The 19150-nt window shown below is 39.5% G+C and overlaps 1 long non-coding RNA gene across 2 annotated transcripts in view; it reads left to right on the forward strand.

Moving 5' to 3' along the window:
* The window catches only part of LOC141793862 (uncharacterized), a 91590-nt gene extending 74367 nt beyond the window's left edge, over window positions 1–17223 (forward strand). Inside the window, exons 3-4 of one of the 2 annotated variants that reach the window (XR_012598445.1) lie at window positions 16812–16984; window positions 17077–17223. This is a non-coding gene — a long non-coding RNA (uncharacterized LOC141793862). The remainder of the gene's footprint in view (window positions 1–16811; window positions 16985–17076) is intronic. The other variant, XR_012598446.1, reaches the window with a different exon arrangement.
* The last annotated feature ends 1927 nt before the right edge of the window (window positions 17224–19150 follow it).

Consider the following 19150-nt stretch of genomic DNA (forward strand, 5'->3'; position numbering starts at 1 on the left):
CTAATGATAGACCATGGGAGATGATAACTATGTACTGTAGGTTATTCTTACGTAAGCGTCTAGCAACAGTGGTTTATGGACCTGATGTCCTTCCCTGTTTCTTTATAAAACAGCCCTTGTGTCTACACTGTTTCCTCGGCCTGCGATTAAGCAAACATATCTTCTGATGAAACCATTCAAAGGCTATACAAGCTTTTCTTCATCGGCTATATAGAAAAGACAACACGCCATGGCAGGACAAGGTCTACTCTGGCAAGGAAACAGCTCCTGATGAGCTTTATTGCCCCTAAAGACTATTCCCAGATGGATGTTTGGAGCGCTGCATGCGGATGAGACCAATCTGAATGTCTCCTATGAGTGTCGTTGCGCCCAGTAAATGTCGCAGAAGAAGACGATATATGGCTGCCAAGCTGGGCTGTGTTAAAGCAGAGAAAGAAATAAAAAGCTGTGAATTTAGTGGACATCGGTGGCAAATTGACTGTCAAAAATTACCATTGTCATTTACTATCATCACCTTTAGAAATGGCTGCTGGAGATTTATGCACACAGACGGATATGTGTTGGCTTGAAGAGAAGAAATGTTGGAGAGACTCACTGCGAGAAACAGCCTCTTCTGGTATCGACCTCTTTGTCTCTGTGTGGGTTTTTTCTGTGTATGTGCGCCCGCTCAGTAACCCTGTGCATGTTTGAGTGTGTCAAAACAGTGCAGTGCTCCCATCCAGCTCCCATCGCTCCAGGTTTGTATCCCTCCAACTGCAGGTCACAAAGTGACATTGTGCTTTTATGGCTGCTCTCCATGGTGCTTCACATAAGGCCTAAAATGACTAAATCCCTCAGCCTGTGTCCCTGACCCCCAGCATCCCTGTTAGGGCTGCTGCATTCACGCTCTTTGATGTGGCCCTGAATTGGAATCGGTCATCGGCCTCATTCCAGGGATTGATACCGCCTCTGCTGTTCACATGCCTACAGGTCTTCAGAGCTTGGCAGTCTGCTGGTGTCTGATTGTCTGTCCGTGGATCTCCTGTCGTCTTCTCTCCAGCACTGAAATTGGCGGAATTATGAGTACAATAACCTTGATCTTCCACTTCATACGAATATGTTTAAGCTTTAACTGTGCAAAAAAAAAAAAAAAAAAAAAGAGAAAGAAAGAATCCCAAAGCTCCACGAGAAGTCATGAGAAAGTGTCCATCTGCTGTCCACCCACATCCCTGCAGATAAAAGGAGTCATTTTATAAAGTGAAGTGAAGTGATGAGATTAAACATCCTCCAAATGAATCACACTTTACAAGAAAAGTTCTGAAAAAGTAATAGAATCTGGCTGAAAGAAACTTTTTTTTTTTATCAGCTCAGGTAGAGCTACTCGTTAATGGTGTGTGTCGATCGAAGCTACCATGCATACACACATACACACATACACATACACATACACACACACACACACACACACACACACACACACACACACACACACACACACACACACACACACACACACACACACACACACACCTGTCCGTCATGCTGTGTGTGTCCTCAACTCCCAGAGATTAAGTGGCATTCAGCCGAGTGATTGATACATCCAGTCACATTTAATGCATCCACTTATACGGTCACACTTGAATGTATCAGTAAACAAAAGGAGCTCAATGCAACATTTAAAAATACCTGAGGATAAAGTATCACATGAAGAAAATGCACAATGAAGATCACTGCAATAATTGCTCTGTGGTCTATTATAACTTTTTTTTTGCATCGGATGATAATTGAATTTAATTATTCAAGGCTGTCTTTTAATATGTTTCCCTCATTTCCTGGTGAATTGATTATATATAAACCAATCTTTTTTGTCTTTATTGTGCACATATCCCTTGGCATTGTAGATTCACTCATATGAACATGTTAAGTGTAAAATATGACTTAGTGTGCAATTTACTGAAAACACACATTGCCTATTTAATAGAATACCGTATAATTGAACTCTTTGCTTGTGTGAACAGTACCTTTCTACTGCTTATAATAACTCCCCAGTATTGTCAGTGCTACTCGTCAAAAGGTGAAAATTAATATTTTAACAAACTCGCACGTGAGAAATTGCACCAAGCGTTCTCTTTTGGTCCTCTTTTCATGTGTTATCCTTCGCCCTCGATACAGAGGACCAGGTGATATTGACCTAAATTTTCTGTTTGTTTGGTCTAACCTCTTTCCTTGGCCCGCTAACGGATGACAAATGCATTATTAAACAGCGACTAAGCCAACCACAACTCCAGGTTCATAATGAAATGCAAGCAGGGGTGAAAGTAGGTGTAGCTGCTTAGCGAGCCAAGCAGAGACAAACCAGGAGACTTTAGATAGCTGCGAAACAGCTCAAGGGTATTCTATATGAGGCACCGTCCCCCCCTGAGATTTGCTCTGGACTCAAACCGGGCTGCTGGAAAGATATAGCAGGATACAAGTGTTAATGAGAATCTACTTATCACAGCCAGAGGTGTTATCTGCCCGTCTGTCTCATCTGTGTTGGTTCAATATGCAGCAGATTGTTATGTTACGAAGTGGAAGATGAAGATGTGCAATCCTTGATGAGGAGAGAAAAGGTTTAAGGAAGCTTTATCTTAATTTAAGAACATATTAATACAAGAAAGAGGGAGGGGGTAAGGTTCTGATGAAAAGAAGAAATGAAAAAAAACACAATTAGGAAATCCTTAAACAACACTTAAAGAAATTACGACACTTATGTGAAAATGACTATCATCAAAACTATAAAAACCTCATAAACACACCAATAGGAGTAAGTATATTGATGAATGTGAGTGAAAAGGGATAAAGCTTTGTCACGCTAGAGTACATTTTCATGCTGTATTCAGACTTTTTTACAGCTTGAAATACCCTGGCACCCTAAAATGCGTTATTCATACACAATGCCCCTCTGTGGAATACACTCTTTGGGATACAGAGTTGCCCTTTCTTCCCAGCAATGCCCGGATATATATTTTAGAGTATCACGGATCAGGGTTCTCCTCTATGCCACCTTTCACCAGATCCCTTACTAATTGTTTCTGTCTCCAAGGTAGCACGGCTGCTCTTTGATGTTCAAACCCCTTCCTCCTCACAAAGGAGACTGACGGCAGGAGCAGAGAGAGAGGCAGATGGGCCGCGACAGGATGCTGCGAACCTGACGTCTCTCTCCCCCTTTCAAGTGCTCCGGTTCAATCAGCCCTCGCCGCACAAGCTGTTGTGGAGCACCTTTGAAATCACGGTGTCTGCACAATAGTCTTGACTGTTAATGACTTCTTGTAAAGTTCCAAAGCGGCTCTGATTACACACCCTCATGCACACGCACATGTAGTGAGTAGTGCAGACAGGGGCGCTGGCGTGCATAAACATGTGTACGCTCACAACTCGCTTGGTCGCACAAATGCACAAAGGGGTGTATGTGTGCTCAGACACATGCTTGGTATCTAAGGCAACACCCTGGAAACCAATGTGAGGACACAAGTAAACAATTAATATGTTAATAAGGCTGATCACTGCAGTCTGCAAGCTTGTGTGGAAGAAAATGTGCATTTCAAATTTTCACGGCCCAAAGAACCAACATTGTGCCACCTGTGGAAATGTCCACGAAGCAAGCTTACACACGTGTTTGTACTCTGTTATAACAAAAATACATTTCTTAACAACAGTTCACTGTCAAACTAGGCAGAGAGGAGATTTATGCATCTATGAGGCTCAGGCTTCAAAAGTATGCTGTTCTGGTTTTGTAACATCTTTTTTATTAACTAGCAGACTTCTTCAACCATCTTCCAGAAGTGGTATCAAATGGTACAAGATGTCAGACATGCAGGTGTTCACCTCTGAAAAAAATTATGGCACCTCAGCTAACAGCATGCCGTGAAAACACAACTATCCTATCGGCTCGCCTTGAAGGAGAAGGGAATGCAGTTCTCTCCGGAGCTGAAACTGCAAGGACTGGCCTTAATTAGGTGGTAGGCATGGAGAAACTGGCAAGTTGAAGTTTGTGTGCGCATGTGTGATTGTGTGATTGTGTCTGTGTGTGTCTGAGCAGCAAAGACAGACGGTACAGCGCTGTCCTCTGCTTTAGCTGGTGAGGCTTATTACTCAAACGTTCCAAAGTGTTATCTCGCTGTCAAAACTGTCAGGGAAAGCTTCACCTTTACAAACCACTGGCCAAGTGTGATAAGCAAAGTTTTCTAGGCCCCAGTGGCCATTGTTCACCTGGAGGGCTTTACAGGGTTGTAGATCAGTGCCACAGACTTAACAATTACATCACCACAGAACTCTGATTTTGGGCTTCTATGGTGTTAAAAATACATAGAAAACAATCACAACCAATAACCGAGACTTTTGACTCACTTATAGTCACTTATTCATTAAACTGTTCACAGATGCAAGCTCCTGAGATGGAACAATGTCCCATATCTTTTGATGTGCTCCACATAAACACAAAGACACAGAAGACATGGCATGTCAGCGTTATCATTTTTCTCCTTTGGGGTTCATAACTTCTGCTTTGCACAATTTCCTTGGATCTTGACTTGTATTAGCTAGCTTGCCTTTATTGTAAAAAGTATCATCTCAAACTTAATGTCAGTATTATGAGAGACTGGGGAGGGAGTTAGACAAGTTCCACTCTTATTGCATATTCAGTCGCTAATGAAAGCCAGTAAAGGTCAAAGCTCTGTGACTGTGCTAATTTAAGGGCAAATTTCATATCCTCCTCATCATCTTCACGCCATTGTCATTTTGCACACCATGATTTATCGTCAGGATACAAAAATGCATACTTTGGAAAAGGGAATTATACATTAGGGAAACATTAACCCATGAACATAGGCCTTTTTGTTTTAATTTTCTTGTGTGTTTCATGTGATGATATATCCATAAACGGAATATCAGCATGTAGAGTCAAAAGAAGCAGCATTTTGTTGAAGATTAAAAACTCTCTTTTTCCTGCTTGCACTTGCTGGCAAGCGTATATTTATCTCAGGAAGGTTGGATTGAGGTGAAGTGAAGGAAAGGTCCATTAAGAGGGCCTGTCACAGGCAATGGAGACTCTCTGTGATGTTTTGTTGGAGTCTATAGATGTCTCTTAAATTTCAACCTTTTATTTTCACTTTCATTTTACATAGTTTTACCCAGTGTGATACCAACGTATAGTTTTGCTCATGCAGCACCAACATTCTCAACTAAGAGCACCTCTCTAATGAAAGTTGTGTCGACCAGCACTTCCCGAACCAATCCATTATAATCCATACTTTTTGTTTAGTACCTTGGGAAACTATACAGCAACCACAAAACTGTTCAAAATAATGGAGAGGAACTGTCCTGGTGTTAGCAGCAGGTAAGTCATTTAGCCATTTTCTTTTTTTTCTTTTATTCAAGTACTTTTTAAGTTTTGTGCCTTTATTCACAGAGAACAGGACAGTGGATAGAGCAGAAAACAGTGTAAGAGTCACCAGAAACATGCAGGAAAGTAGCTGCAAGTTGGATCCACACCTTTGCCTTCTGCCAGAGGTCTAGCCTCACAGGGCACTAGACATAACTGCTAGGCCACAGCACTCCAGTCCCCCTTTCTCCTGATTTTGACTTGTCATTGAGATGCAGACATTTATGAGTGCAATAATGATCCAAAAGTTGAACTACCCTCAACTTAAAATCAATGCAGCACCACAAAAACACTTGATGCCAAGGGCACTTGGGAAGCTGAGTGCTGGAAATGTTGCTCTGCATTGATTATACATTGAAGACGGACACATCTAGTGCAAATACATGTGGACCTAGGCCTTGAACCTGGGGCAGCTATAGCGCAGTGGTAGAACTCGTCGTCTCTCAGTTGGAGGGTTTGGAGTTCGGCATAGGATGGGATTTATTAAAACAGAGTTTTGCTTCATACACCACTGTCTCCTATCAGTGTTTGGATGCAATGAACTGTACTTGTTTTTACACTTCCTGAGACTTTAACATGGACATGTACCATTAGGAGACATGAAAAAGTGTAAGTACAGCACAATTTGACTGTCCTTTAGCTTGTGTTAGCATATCTTACATGAAGAATAGTGCTGTGAAATTTACAAAAAAATGGCATGTTATTGAGAGCAGTCTGAGATTCAAGTCCATTTTTAGCTTTCTGTGTTTCTTATAACGCATAATTTGTACATTACTTTGCTTAAAGCCTTAAACTGGACTCCAAAAAGACATAGTCAGTTATAAAACATTGATTCACTGTATTCAAAACTGTAGGTCCGGTGTGGGTGCAAGCTAAGTGAATGAGATCCATGGCCTAATGCTGGAAAATTGCTTAAAACTCAAAGGCAATTACGGTCTTGTCTGGCTTTGGAAGACAATAGTTTATTAGCCTTATGACTCCTGGACAATTGTGTGCAGCCAAAGTTAGTTGTCTTCTCATTTATCCAAATTAGCAAGAGTAGCACACGAGTAAATGTCTGCAGCTCATTTTGCCTTTGAGCTGTTGCTACAGTGTAGATACGTCCAAACATCTTTATTTGTGCCTGCATATTTGCCACAAAATGAAAAGAACATAGCCTACTAACTTCTGTTTTTTACCACAGATCAGTCTACATGTCAGTGCGACTCTTTCATCTGCCCCCTCGTCGAGTCGTTTCTACCACCCCAGCAGTGATTACTGATGTCTGAGTCTGTGGTAGGGACCTTATGATCTGAAACAGTTAGCACAGTCGCTCCCCATCCATCGGGGTAATTAGGCCCATGTTTGGTCAAATAAATCAGCTGAATGGAGAAATCAGATACTTGACCACTCCACCACAACCAAATTAGCCCTGTAATTACTCTTAGGACATGTCTTCATTAACAATTGCTGCATCTTTTGTTGAAACAAAATATCAATGGTCCACAGCTTAAGAAAACAGGAAACCAGTAGATGCTCACCGTCAGCTGGAATTAGAGACAACAGTGACATGTTACTGTGTTTTCTCTGATTTTGCACGAGGAGGAAGACACAACCCTCTTGGCCTAACTCTTGCAAAGCAAGCTGTGTATTGTTTCTATGGAAAAACGTCTTCCTGTATAATAATGGCCCGGAATAAGTCTAGACTGTGAAATTCAATTGTTGGGCAAATATCAATGCTGGACAGACAAAGGATTATGGAGCTACTGAAGTTCATGGTGACAGCTCACACTGCTGGAGAGAAAAATAATAATAAAAAAAAGATGGAAAGGTTTCTGCTGAATGTTTCATGCTGACAGTGTTTATTTTCTCCCAATTTGGCACAGCCTCGATGCTATATACAAGATACAATGTGCTATCACAACCCCACTAAAAACGCCACACCCCTCTGATATTTATGAGAAGTGTTAAAGTAAAGACCAAGGAGGGAGATATGTTGTCAGAGCAGTGATTTAAATCTGGTTCCATTTCTTTGAAAAATGAATATTGAAAAAATGCAGCATTTTGCCAAAAATCTAAAGTTATTGCGTGATTGATTATTTATTTACTTGCTTATTTAGTGGAGTTAAAGCTCACTTTTTCTGGAGTGCATATTTTTTAACAATATACTTTGATCTGACCAGAAAAATAAAACTGGCAATCACTATCATGATACTCAACAACTTTGATAGTTTTAGGGTGGAAAAACTGTTTAACATTTGATCTTTATAGCTCAGGATTGATCAAGTTAAATTTTTCTGACAGCTGATTGCTTTTCTGTGAAGCATACAGATGGGAAGACTTCTGGAGTCTTTTCCTTCTTCACATGAAAACCCCACTTCACTTGCTTCTGCAGACTCTAGCTCACTCTACCCAACTCAGAAATTATTTTTTCTCCATTTGAGCTAGCTGGCGCTAACTTGCCAGCAGTGTAAGCCTTTTCTTGTGCTTGCCGTACCCTGTTACTTATGTGACAGGCAAAAAGTCAGCCTCTGAGTCTTGTTAGATTAACAATTCCAGGCACAGTATGCAGAAAAAACACTGCAAAGCTCTAAAACCGTTCCCATCATCTCATACTGTTGGATGTTGGACTGTTTTGAATTTGCTAGTCAAAGTCTTCATCTACAGCTTCTGTAACGTCTGTGTAGTTGAAATGCAACTGACACTTTCCATAATCACCAATTTTGTTGCTAAAGTGCTTTGTAGTATTGGCCGTTATCTCTTTGATGGACCAATCACTTTGCTAAGGGGAAGCCATTCTTGTTATCCCTCTCAAAGAAGCTGGCAGGCTGGACATGACTTCCTACCAAGCTTGGGCCAGACCAGGTGAGTGGTGGAGAGCAGCCAGAATTTCCACTTCTTGCCCAAACATGCCTACCATTGCTCCTTGCTCACAGTCACACCATACTGCTCTGGCTATTACCCCTAAACACTCAATCAATATTACTTCTTAATCCGCTCCAAAATTTACACTGCTGTGATATGGCACACCCCTATGTACCGTGCCCAAGCATGCTTCAACCCTAAAGTCCAGTTCGTTTGCGCAGGCACGGTACACTTCTCTGCTTTGGCATACTTCGGAGAGGTGTGCTAGGGCAAGGCGCACTTCATGTACATGCACAAGCATGATACACAAGAGTAAGTATATGACTTATAATTGCTGCAACTACTTAGCTCGACAATTGTTCAAACAACGGCGGGGGTGTAAGAGGGCTGTGTCAGACCAAAATGACTTAACATGTGCCAAATAGTTACTTAAGTCGTGGCCATGTCTCTGTGTTTTGCACATAGACTGTATAAAACATGGACGGAGTCTCGCCGACATCACCCGTCTGTTTCTGAAACGGAAAATGAAGCACATCAGCTATAGCGGCCATATTGGTAGTGGCAAGGGCTTCGCCTACAGCCATAGGGTCCCTGTCGGTCATGTGACCCTCAGCTGTGCCTCTTACTGGAGGACCTTGCGATCTTAATATCCTCCGAACGGCCAAGTTAGAAAAAAATTCACACCCCGTACAGTGGGAGCCGATAGTAATATTAGCGACTCAGACAGGAGACATTTTTTGAACCAGGCTGTAAATAGGTTAATTTCTGCTTTGAAAATGGCTTTTTTTGCTTGGTGTGTGTGTGACTTCCGCTACTTCCGGAGCCAGCCTCAAGCGAACACTCGAAAAACAGCAGATTTCAGCACTTCTGCAGGCACTCAATGATGACTTGTGTGTCTGGTTCATACTGGACTGCTGTGACTGCGCTCTTAAAGTAGTAGCTCCAATATGTGAAAGACAAGCTCCAGTGTTGCTGGCTGTTGGTCGTCTTTACCTCCACTATCTGTTTCCGACTTTTTCCACTGATATTTTTCTGAATCAAAACTAAAATACTTTACAGGTAATGCTTTGATGTTTTGTAATGGTACTCACGTTGCAAAGCTGCAAGCATACTTCATGAGTTTAGATTGTTTAAAGCAGAGGTTAAGTTGACTTGACACAAGACAGGTCAACTTCAATCAACTACTAGCTAGATCAGATGGATTAAATTGTGTCTGACTAGAAGGAGGATAAGATGAATCCCCTACAGAGATAAGATCTAAATGACCAGAGGGATTGATAGAAGAAGCAAGCATTTCACATTCTGTTTTTACCAATCTAGTGGTCTGGTGCATGAAGATCTCGAGATCAGTCACTGATTCAGATCAGTGCATCTTTACCCTCCTACCATCTGGCTTCAGGATTAAGCAGTTAAAATTTTCTTAAAAACAGCATATATTTAAAGTAATAAATGTCCAATGTAACTTTAATCTTTCAAGTGTCTTCATTTCATGATTCAACAGTTCGGACCATAGATTATGATTAAAGTGTTGTAAATGTTTTGGTTTATTTTTACCTCATGTCTCATGTTTGTTGTTATCTGGGTTGTATCAGAGGTTCAACAATATTAAGACACACATTCTCAGCCTGCTTTGCCTATATGGATCATAGTGTATGGGTGTGTGTGAGTAGGTTTAGGTGTGTATATGTGTGTCGTTATGGGAGCGAAAGCCTTTGATTACAGAACTGCTTTCCTCCCCGTCTGTTGTGCAGACAAGAGCGTCTCGGCACTAATGACAAAATGAGGTTAACATTGAATCTCAAAGATGATGCGTTGCCTCCCACCGGACATCCTCTCGTCCTTGTGTTTTTTGTTTTTTTTTCTTTTCTTTTTTCTTTTTGTCTTGTGTCACAGCAACAATGCAGACAAGCAGAAGTGATTGTGTTCTGTGTCAACATGATGTGACTGCAGCCCAATGTTTGTGACAATAGATGGGCCGTGCTGCCATGGGAAATCAATTCCATAGGTGTCAACACAGACGATTGAGATGGTCATTGTGAGGTGGGAGTGGGCTGGGGTGGGAAGGTCTATGTGCACACTCGGGTATTGCCTTTTTGTCACTGCATGCGTCTGTACGGGTTTTCAACATGTGTGTCTTTAAATGTTTCCACACTGATAGTATCTAATAACCATGCGTGTCGAGGCTAATTGCTGGATTTATGTGTATGAAATGATTGGTGGGAACATAAATATAGTCTTTAGATAAAAGACACCCCCTAAATCCCCTGTAATGGCAGCTTATTGTTACACCTAATGGCAGTGTTGTAGTATGACACTGATTATACCCCCCTCCCCTGTTCAGAATTATTAAAAAGAAAAGCCTGTTTTTGCAATTAAAATAAATTTACATTTTAACTATCTTTGACACAGTACATACAAACTTATTTGAATTTCATCACAATAAAGCATTCATTGTACTGATTTTTGCGTAATTAGTTCAAAATGATTATAACCTGAAGTTTATTGGTTATAAATCAATACATTTTGGCTAAAAATAACCAAATGTGCCCTCTAGGGTGATCCAAGGCTTTCTGCTAGATGACAACTCCTTGTATACCACTTTTCAGCGACTTATTCATACACTTTCTGACCTGGTCGAGAGTGGAACCACCACGGTGACGAGGACTATAGCCACTGTATACCGGCATCTAGCTTACCCTCTGAATCTCTCAGGTCCCACAATTCAGGGGACTTTGGGGTCACTCCAAAACAAAAGGCATAAAACCGAAGCAAATATCATGTATAAATATAGTCATATTGCACATCAGATTAAACAGGAGAAGCTCAACTACAAACACAAGCCATACTTCAACCAAACTTTCTGTTAGTTTGAGTAATGCTTGAGCTATTGCTCTAAAAAGTGACACAATTACCAATACCGACACTTATGAAAGAGTGTTCCCTTTATTATGACACCAGAATGATTCAAATACACCTTGTAGATACAGAGATTTACTTATTTAGGATATGTCATTTTTTCTATCAGAGACCCACAAAGAAGCCAGGGATTATAAAGTTAAACCACTTGGCCAACAGCACCTCATGTTTTTTATCTTAAGAATTGGTTTTACTGGGCACAAACTGGACAGTTGGCCTAAAATGAGTCAACTGTCTTTATCTCTTACTTGAGTCAGGTTTTTCACTCAAATTACTCACAAATGGCATCTTACTTCCACCGATGATACATTACAAAGAAAAGTATGGCTCTTTGTCTTCTGACTGTGATAATGATGATAATTAACAAAAGACAATAGTTAAATTCACACATTCAATCACAATTTCATGAATTGCTTTGATGAACAGCATAGAGCTCACTCTAAAATACAACAAAGAATCGCTAGCAGATGTTCAAGCAGCTGCAATTTCTCCCCAAAGAGAAAATCCTCTTTTCATTGACTTCATCAGTCTTTACTAACAGCATTTCAATGGATTTTTGATAATTTCCTGCAGAGTTTCTATTAAAAGCATCTTTGAGCATGTGAAATATGCTTCAAGCAGGATGACAGAAAATGAAAATCCAAACATCTTGAAGTTGGGAATTATTTAGGTAAAGCATTTATCACTGACAGAAAATGCTTTCCTACCTTGAATTAAATCTTTACTGTCACAGTATAAAGGAGACATTGGAAAATTAATAAGAAAAAAAAAATGATTCATACACTATTCAGTGGTGTCCCTTAAAACTATAGGGAAATACTAAAAGTTCACAGGTTCTTCATTTTGAAACCAATTAGTTTATACTGTCTCAAATCAAATAGTTATTAGTGCTGCTACTCTTTTGTGCAAGAAAAATATTCAAACAACTTCAAAAATTTTTACCTGTTTGAATTCATGTTTTGAAAAAAAAAAACAAAACAGTCCATAGTCCAGCAGATGTTTTGGAATATTTTCCTTTTTTTTCATCGCTGCTGAATGAGAGTGTTTCGTTAGGGTGCTGGTGGGCCTTGAAGTTAAAACATGTTAAAGCGATTCACTGGTTAGACTAGGATTTATGACCCTCTGCTGCATATTCTCCCTCACTCATTGTTTCCTGAGTATCTTGTTTTTCTTTAGCTGTCCTGTCTCGAAACGCCCCTCCCCATTCCCAAGAAGGAGAGGAAAAAATATTGTAAACATGGTGTTTTTATAAGCATGAATTTGCACATTTTTGATGTCAACTGATAGGCTATGGCACTATCTTTAAATTAAAAAGAGACCAAAAAATAAATGAATAAATAAAAAATGTTTAAAAATTTGAAAAGGAATAAAAAAAGGAAAAGTAACATTAACTACTTTTTGATTTTTTTTAATATTAAGATAATAAATGTGCATTTTTAGTATTACCAAAGACACTACACAAAACCACAATCCTGACGATATAGATTATATTGTGTTCTCATTTCAGTCGAAGTTTGCTTGCAGAAACTTTAATTTACATGCCGTTTTTTTTACTACAAAGAATGCACATTTTTTCAGGCATTTTTTTGCGCAACCCCTTCAACCAATCAAAATACTGAAGTTTAATTTGGTAAAAAGGTTAAAAAAAGACTTCTGCATTTGCCAAAACATTTCATTAATAAGGGTTGAACTATTCATTCAGTAATTTTCCTCCTCCCTCAATCTCCCAACCCAAATAGCAGCCCCATGTGGTGATTTGTGAAAAATAAACAGTTACCCCCCACTCCCACTCACCTGTGGACTTAATCCCCCTGAAGTTCTCCTTGAAAAATCACCTCATTAGGTTTTACTTGTAGCAGCACATTTTTAAGCAAGGTGTTTGTGGAAGACTAAGCTTTTGTATTACCAGCACCATCATGCACACATGCTGCTAGTCAACACTGAGTTTGACCCAAATACTTAAAAGTATTTTATGGCTCTACGAGCAAATTTACCCACAACCCCCCACTGGTGGTATCTGCCAGCAATTATTTGGAGCAACCCCACAGGAAGAGCCATCTGTAGCTTATTTCAATTTACGCACACACACACACACACACACACACACACACACACACACACACACACACACACACACACACACACACACACACACACACACACACACACACACACACAAGCGTGCACATGCATGCAAAGATATGTGCCTTTAAAATCTTTAATTGAGATGGATTGGGTCATCTAATTAACCCTAACACACTTGGGTGTCCTTTGTGCAGAAGAAGCCTTTGCTGTGGGGTATTGTCACAAATCTTTAAGTCACCACAGAACTAGTACACCTGTCCTCACTGTCTTTAGAAAGCTTAATTAGGTTTCGCTCTTCTTCAATCAAAAGGCTTTTCTCAACTTTTTGTCAACCCGTTCACAGTGATATGCTAAAAAGGAGACGTTGAAACAAATGAATGATTCTATGAGGGATCTTTTCAAAGAAGAAGAGATGTATTTTCCGTTCACACCCCATTCTGTTCAAAGTTTTCTTAGAAAAAAAAAAAAAAAGAACAACCTTTTTTCCTCAACAGATTTGAGCTTTGGCCAATGCTATATCATTACCTTGCGGATGGTGCTCATGGGAAATGCAAACAGGCAACATGTTTAGTTCAAAGTGCTCATCTGAATGATCATAAGAAAAAACTCACCTTAGTACTACTTATTCAGCTGACATCTATGAACAATACTTTTTATTCAGCTCTGCATGTTATATATGATTTTTTGTCAGAATTTTGACTTTCCAGCATGTTCTCAACTATTCTTTTGATTTAAAAAGATTTAAAAAGGTGTTTGATGACTAACAGACAAAAAATGTACCATCCCAGTAAATTACACAGGTTTTAATTCCAAGTTCAGGTCGGCACATCTGCCTTTTTTTCTTGGATTACCAATAATAAGTCCTGACATATTTAATTGTTGAGGGGAAGTACAGCCGGCACATCTTTTGGGGCCATTTAATTTGAAACGCAGTTCTTCCAGGCAGGGAGCGCAGCCAGAAGTCATGCAGAGAAAATAGTCTTAATTGTTTAATCCATATCAGTTATGCACCATATGGGAGAAATTACAGGTGCCGTGTGATGGGATAAACACTACTACTAAACAAATGTCTTAGGGGGAGTCTACACTAGTTTGTGTCTTTTAAGATCAATTTGTCTTGGCTCTTCCCCTATTAAACCAGCTAATAATATGTGCATGAATTAAAGCAGAGCATGGCAGCTTTAAAGGCTCTGCTTAAAGCTTAAAGTCTGCTGGCCAATATCTTTGAACATACAGAAAACAGACCCAAAACTGTAAAATTTCAGGCTTACAAACACACTTTGAATGATTTATGAATCATGTAGGGTGTTTAAACTGTAAAATAAGCTCCTTTAAGAACAACACTTTATATTCCACTGAACTCTTAAAGGGTTTTTCCAAAATTCCACATAAATTATGTTTTCCTTTAGTCTTTTTTCATCATTCACTAGAAAAGATTGCACCACTGAGGATTCAGCTCATCTCACTGTTAATATGCAGCCTCACTAAATGAACGGTAGAGTTGTAGCAGACGTTTATTCCGTGACCCTTGACGATGGTCGTTCCATCATTAGGACTTGAGACTTTTTATTCAACATGAATTATTTTGACTGAGTTAATGTGTTTCACGAATGAGTCTCAATTACCATATCATTAATCTCACTATAATCAGAGTTAGCGGCTTAATTGTGACAGAAAATCTCCATATCCTGAAGGCATTAATAACAGAACTGACATAGAAAAGAGTATTTGTAAATGTTCTCTCTGATGGCTGCATACAATGATGTGACCTGTTCTTGATGAACTCATGAAAGCATGTCTCTGTACATAGGAAACATGTCAGTACTGTGCTTTGGTTGCCTAGATACCCACTGTGCAATGATAAACTCTTTATGTAAATAGATGGCCAACCAAAGCTATAAGAGGAAAAGCAGTAGGGAAAAGGGTCTTGAGAGTACATGATAGTTTAAGCTGCCAATGTGTAGGATCTCAAGTAGAAACGAAGCTGCTGGGCTGCAAGAAGTTTACTACCTCTCTGAACCTATTGACTATGTTGACACCACAAAGGATCTCTTCACACACCATTCATTATAAAATTCTTCAGGGTACCAACAACAGTGTGTTAAAAGCTTGATGATGGTCAGGAAGCAATTTAATCACTGTACAACTTAACAGAATGTGATAGAGACTGAATCTGGCTTTCCACATCATAGTTGAGTCACAATGAACCATGAGCTGCACTATGAGTGAGTTGCACCATGGACTAGAATTAACTCCATGGTGCTGCCTCTTTTGGCTCCTCTCCCAATAACACCGTATAGCTTTATTTTCCATTTCACCACAGGTGATGTGTCTTTCATAACTGCCATGACAGAATTTGTCACCACATTGGTTCTCTAAATTGTGTATTGATGGCCATATTGGCAGTACATGAGGATTTATCACCATGTCAAAATTTTGAGTCTACTCCTATGATTACAGCATGATGAGCAGCTTGCCTATTTTTTTTAATTTTTTTTTTAGGTTGGCACATTGTACCTGCCAATCCATAGACTCAACCATGTAGCCTGTCTCCTAAATTGCCAGAAAATTAGCTGGAGTCTACATTTCCAAACTTAACCTGCCATTGTTTGGCTTTAAACTCCCCCTTTAGAAACCAGCAGGTAGTACTGCAGCCATGCATCCATTATTTGCACAATTATTAAAAAAACAAGTCTTCCCTTCTCTAAGCAAGTGACCACGTATTGAGCGAGATAATGCCCTTTAGATTACATCTAATCAGGACTTAGATAGGTATTGGATGCTCTGAAAGGTTTGGCCTCCACACCAGCCATAAAGCCTGATAATGATCACCTCAAAGGGCCTTGTTTTGTTTTCTTGTCCTAAAGGCAAATTGAAACTTTACCTTTTACCTTAATGTTGTATAATTGTCAAAAAAAAAAAAAAAACAGCCTGTAATGGTTCATATCTAAATGGAGGGTTTACAAATTCCAGAATGCACTGTTGTACAGTTTCCTTCCTCCTTCTGTGCCTTCTCTTTTTTACCCTTTAAACCTTCCTAATTTCAATTTTTATCCAAAGTTGAGCTTAATCTTGATTCTTATGTCAGTTTTTTCTTGTGCTCAAGTGGAGTAAATAAGCCCATTTTTTTTAAATTACAGTAAAGAGCAAGCATGCATGTTGGAATGACAGGGTAGTTCACTTGAAATATTGACATCAAGTAGCACTTTTTAATGTTTGTTTTGTTTTGTTTTCCAATGCCTACTTTAAGTCTGCCGACTTTACCCACCTGCTCTGTTATTCTTAAGGTTGGAAACTATTGTTTGGAGGGCTACTGACAGTTACAACCAGTCACTGTTTGGTCCACTCTCTAGTCTGAGACAGCTTTCAATCCAACATGCAGCTCTTCACACAATGACTGCAAAGATCAGTCAAATACAGGTAACAAGTTCAAGCCCATTGAGTTGCCAGGCATCCAACCAAAAACACAAGTTACAGGCTCTGAAGAATACACAAGTATACCTTTTGTTTTCCTTTTTTCATATATTTTTTTTTTTTTCCCCCACACTCTCTTCTGACCAAACAGAATCATGCAATCTGCTCTTCAAACTCCTCTTCAATTCTTCAGCTTCAAAAAGGTTTTCGTTTGATAGCGGCAATCCTGGAAAGGTCACAAGCATCAAGAAAATAGACGGAATGAGCCAAGAGGATTTCAAGCTGTATTAATGAGGACCCCCTTGGCCAGCAGCCGTCTTAGAGGTCAGGCCATCACCTAAAATGATAAAGATTTATCATGGGGAGGCAGAGGCTGGTCAAAGCGTTCTCTTATCTCGGGCTCTGCCTTTTTACAGCAGCAACCACTGTCAAGAGTCTCACATGGATGAAAGACTTGGCTACCTTCCACCCCTGTTGCAAACCTCCAGAAATATTCTGACGTCGGTAAATAATTCATCCACTATATTTTGTACTCTTTGAGAATTTTTGAGGAGGTGCAAGAACATTATGCCATGCTCTCTGTAGTGGGAGGCTCTCTCTGAAAAGTAGGTGTTACGGGACCTTAATGAGAGGGTCTCTGAATTTTACTGTTTCCTTTCTGCATCTAAAGCCTACTTTATTTATTTCAGCCATTCGTATTTGAACAACAATTCTTGATATGTTTGACACACATTCCATATAATGGGGATGGAAATAAAATTGGTATTAAAATTCATAGAATTTATATTTTACACTTTTGCTGCAAGATGAATTATGGTCGGGCCTTTATTCTGACATACATCTCTGTACATGACATTACAGCTTAATAGCAGTTGATCTGCTCTAGTAACACAGTGGTGCTGCAAGCTCACATCAAATGTGTACAGCAGATCATGTATATGTATTTGTGTCTACCAAGGCCTTCCTGTGATGTTGAAACAGCAGTGGCCCCTGAAGAGAAAAACATTGTTTATATGCCAGCCATGGAGTTTGGCACTTTTTTTCCACGGATGGTGCTGCTGTGAACTCTAGAACATGTGAAAGCTTTGAGAGAAATGCTCACAGCATTCATCAGGTTTGAAACTATTTCAACCAAAGAGAAAATAAACCATGCTGGTGTGCTCAGAGGGATTTGATGTAAAACTAATATACTCAGCCCATGAGCATGTCCTGCCCTGCTATTCACTTCTATTTATAAGGTTCATTTTTGTTGTTGTTTCTCCCTTTTTGTTTCTTTTGACTTGTGTTACAAACACAGAATAATACATTAACACATACTGTTAAAATCATCTTACTCCATATTCTGTCCTGCGTCCCTTTACCATCTTTTAGGGGACTCATTTGGCAAAATGTTTTATTCATTTTATTGGCTTTTATCAAACAAGGAGAAAGTCATTGAGATCACAAAAATGATAATAAAAAATATCCTCTCTCAGTGTGTGCTGGCCAAGACAGGCAGTGCAGTACACAAAGTTTTGCAAAATATAAGAACAATGTACATACAAGCAAAAATACAGAGAGTGATTATAATACATCACAAGAATTAACTGTAAAACAAGTCTGACAAATGTATAGAATGGTTATTGAAGCAGAACAGCTACAGCCAGATGTGTCTTACTCCAAGTCATTCTGCAGATTGACTCCTTTTTTTTCCATCTCAGTTCTGACCTCAAGGACAGATAGTGAGAAAAGATCCATGGACCAAAGATTCCTGTACTCTTCTTACTGAATTGTGTTTCAAGGATTTAGAGAAAGCAGATCTAAAACACACTTGCAATAAAGGATATGCTAGATTTGAAAGTGGAGCAGATATACTGTTCATCAGCAAAAACATAACTTTTAAAGCTCCCCTTCAGCGGTTGCCATAGCAAAGAGCTGGAGTTGAAGCAGGGTTTGAGCCACACCACTTACTCGTGCAGTTTGCGCTCCTGTCAATTGGGTCTTTGTATCATGCAAACACGTAATCCTTACTTCTTCTACAGTACTGAGTGATACAGACTTAGTACAGTTGGCTGTAAACAGGTTATTTTTGCTGTGAAGTTTGTCTTTTTAAACTTGTGTGTATTTGGTTCCTAGGGTTTCTGGAACTAGTCTCAAGTGGAGGCTCAAGGGACTGCAGTTTTTAGTACTTCTGCATCAATTCCATTTCTCATGACCAGAAATGGAAAAGATGCTAGAGGCACACCAAACTGTGTAGTAAGATTTAAGAAAGATTACAGTATGATTTATAAAAAAGTAGAGCTATGCCACTTAGGACTACTTTGGGAAACTATTTAAACAGTATCCACTTGCTGGCCTCTGCAAGGGGTTCAAATTTCTGAAGCCACGTCTGAAATGTAGAGGTGAACAATAATCTGAAGAGAAAAAAAAAAGAAAGAGGTCAGAGCGTCTACTTCAAACAGCAACTTCTTTTTCTGCTGTTTCAGTGAAAATTTTAGCTTTGAGGGTTAT

This window comes from Halichoeres trimaculatus, unplaced genomic scaffold (assembly GCF_033239565.1).
Source record: "Halichoeres trimaculatus isolate MK-OKI-2021-1 unplaced genomic scaffold, fHalTri1.1 fHalTri1_scaffold_7, whole genome shotgun sequence".
Taxonomy (NCBI): Eukaryota; Metazoa; Chordata; class Actinopteri; order Labriformes; family Labridae; genus Halichoeres; species Halichoeres trimaculatus.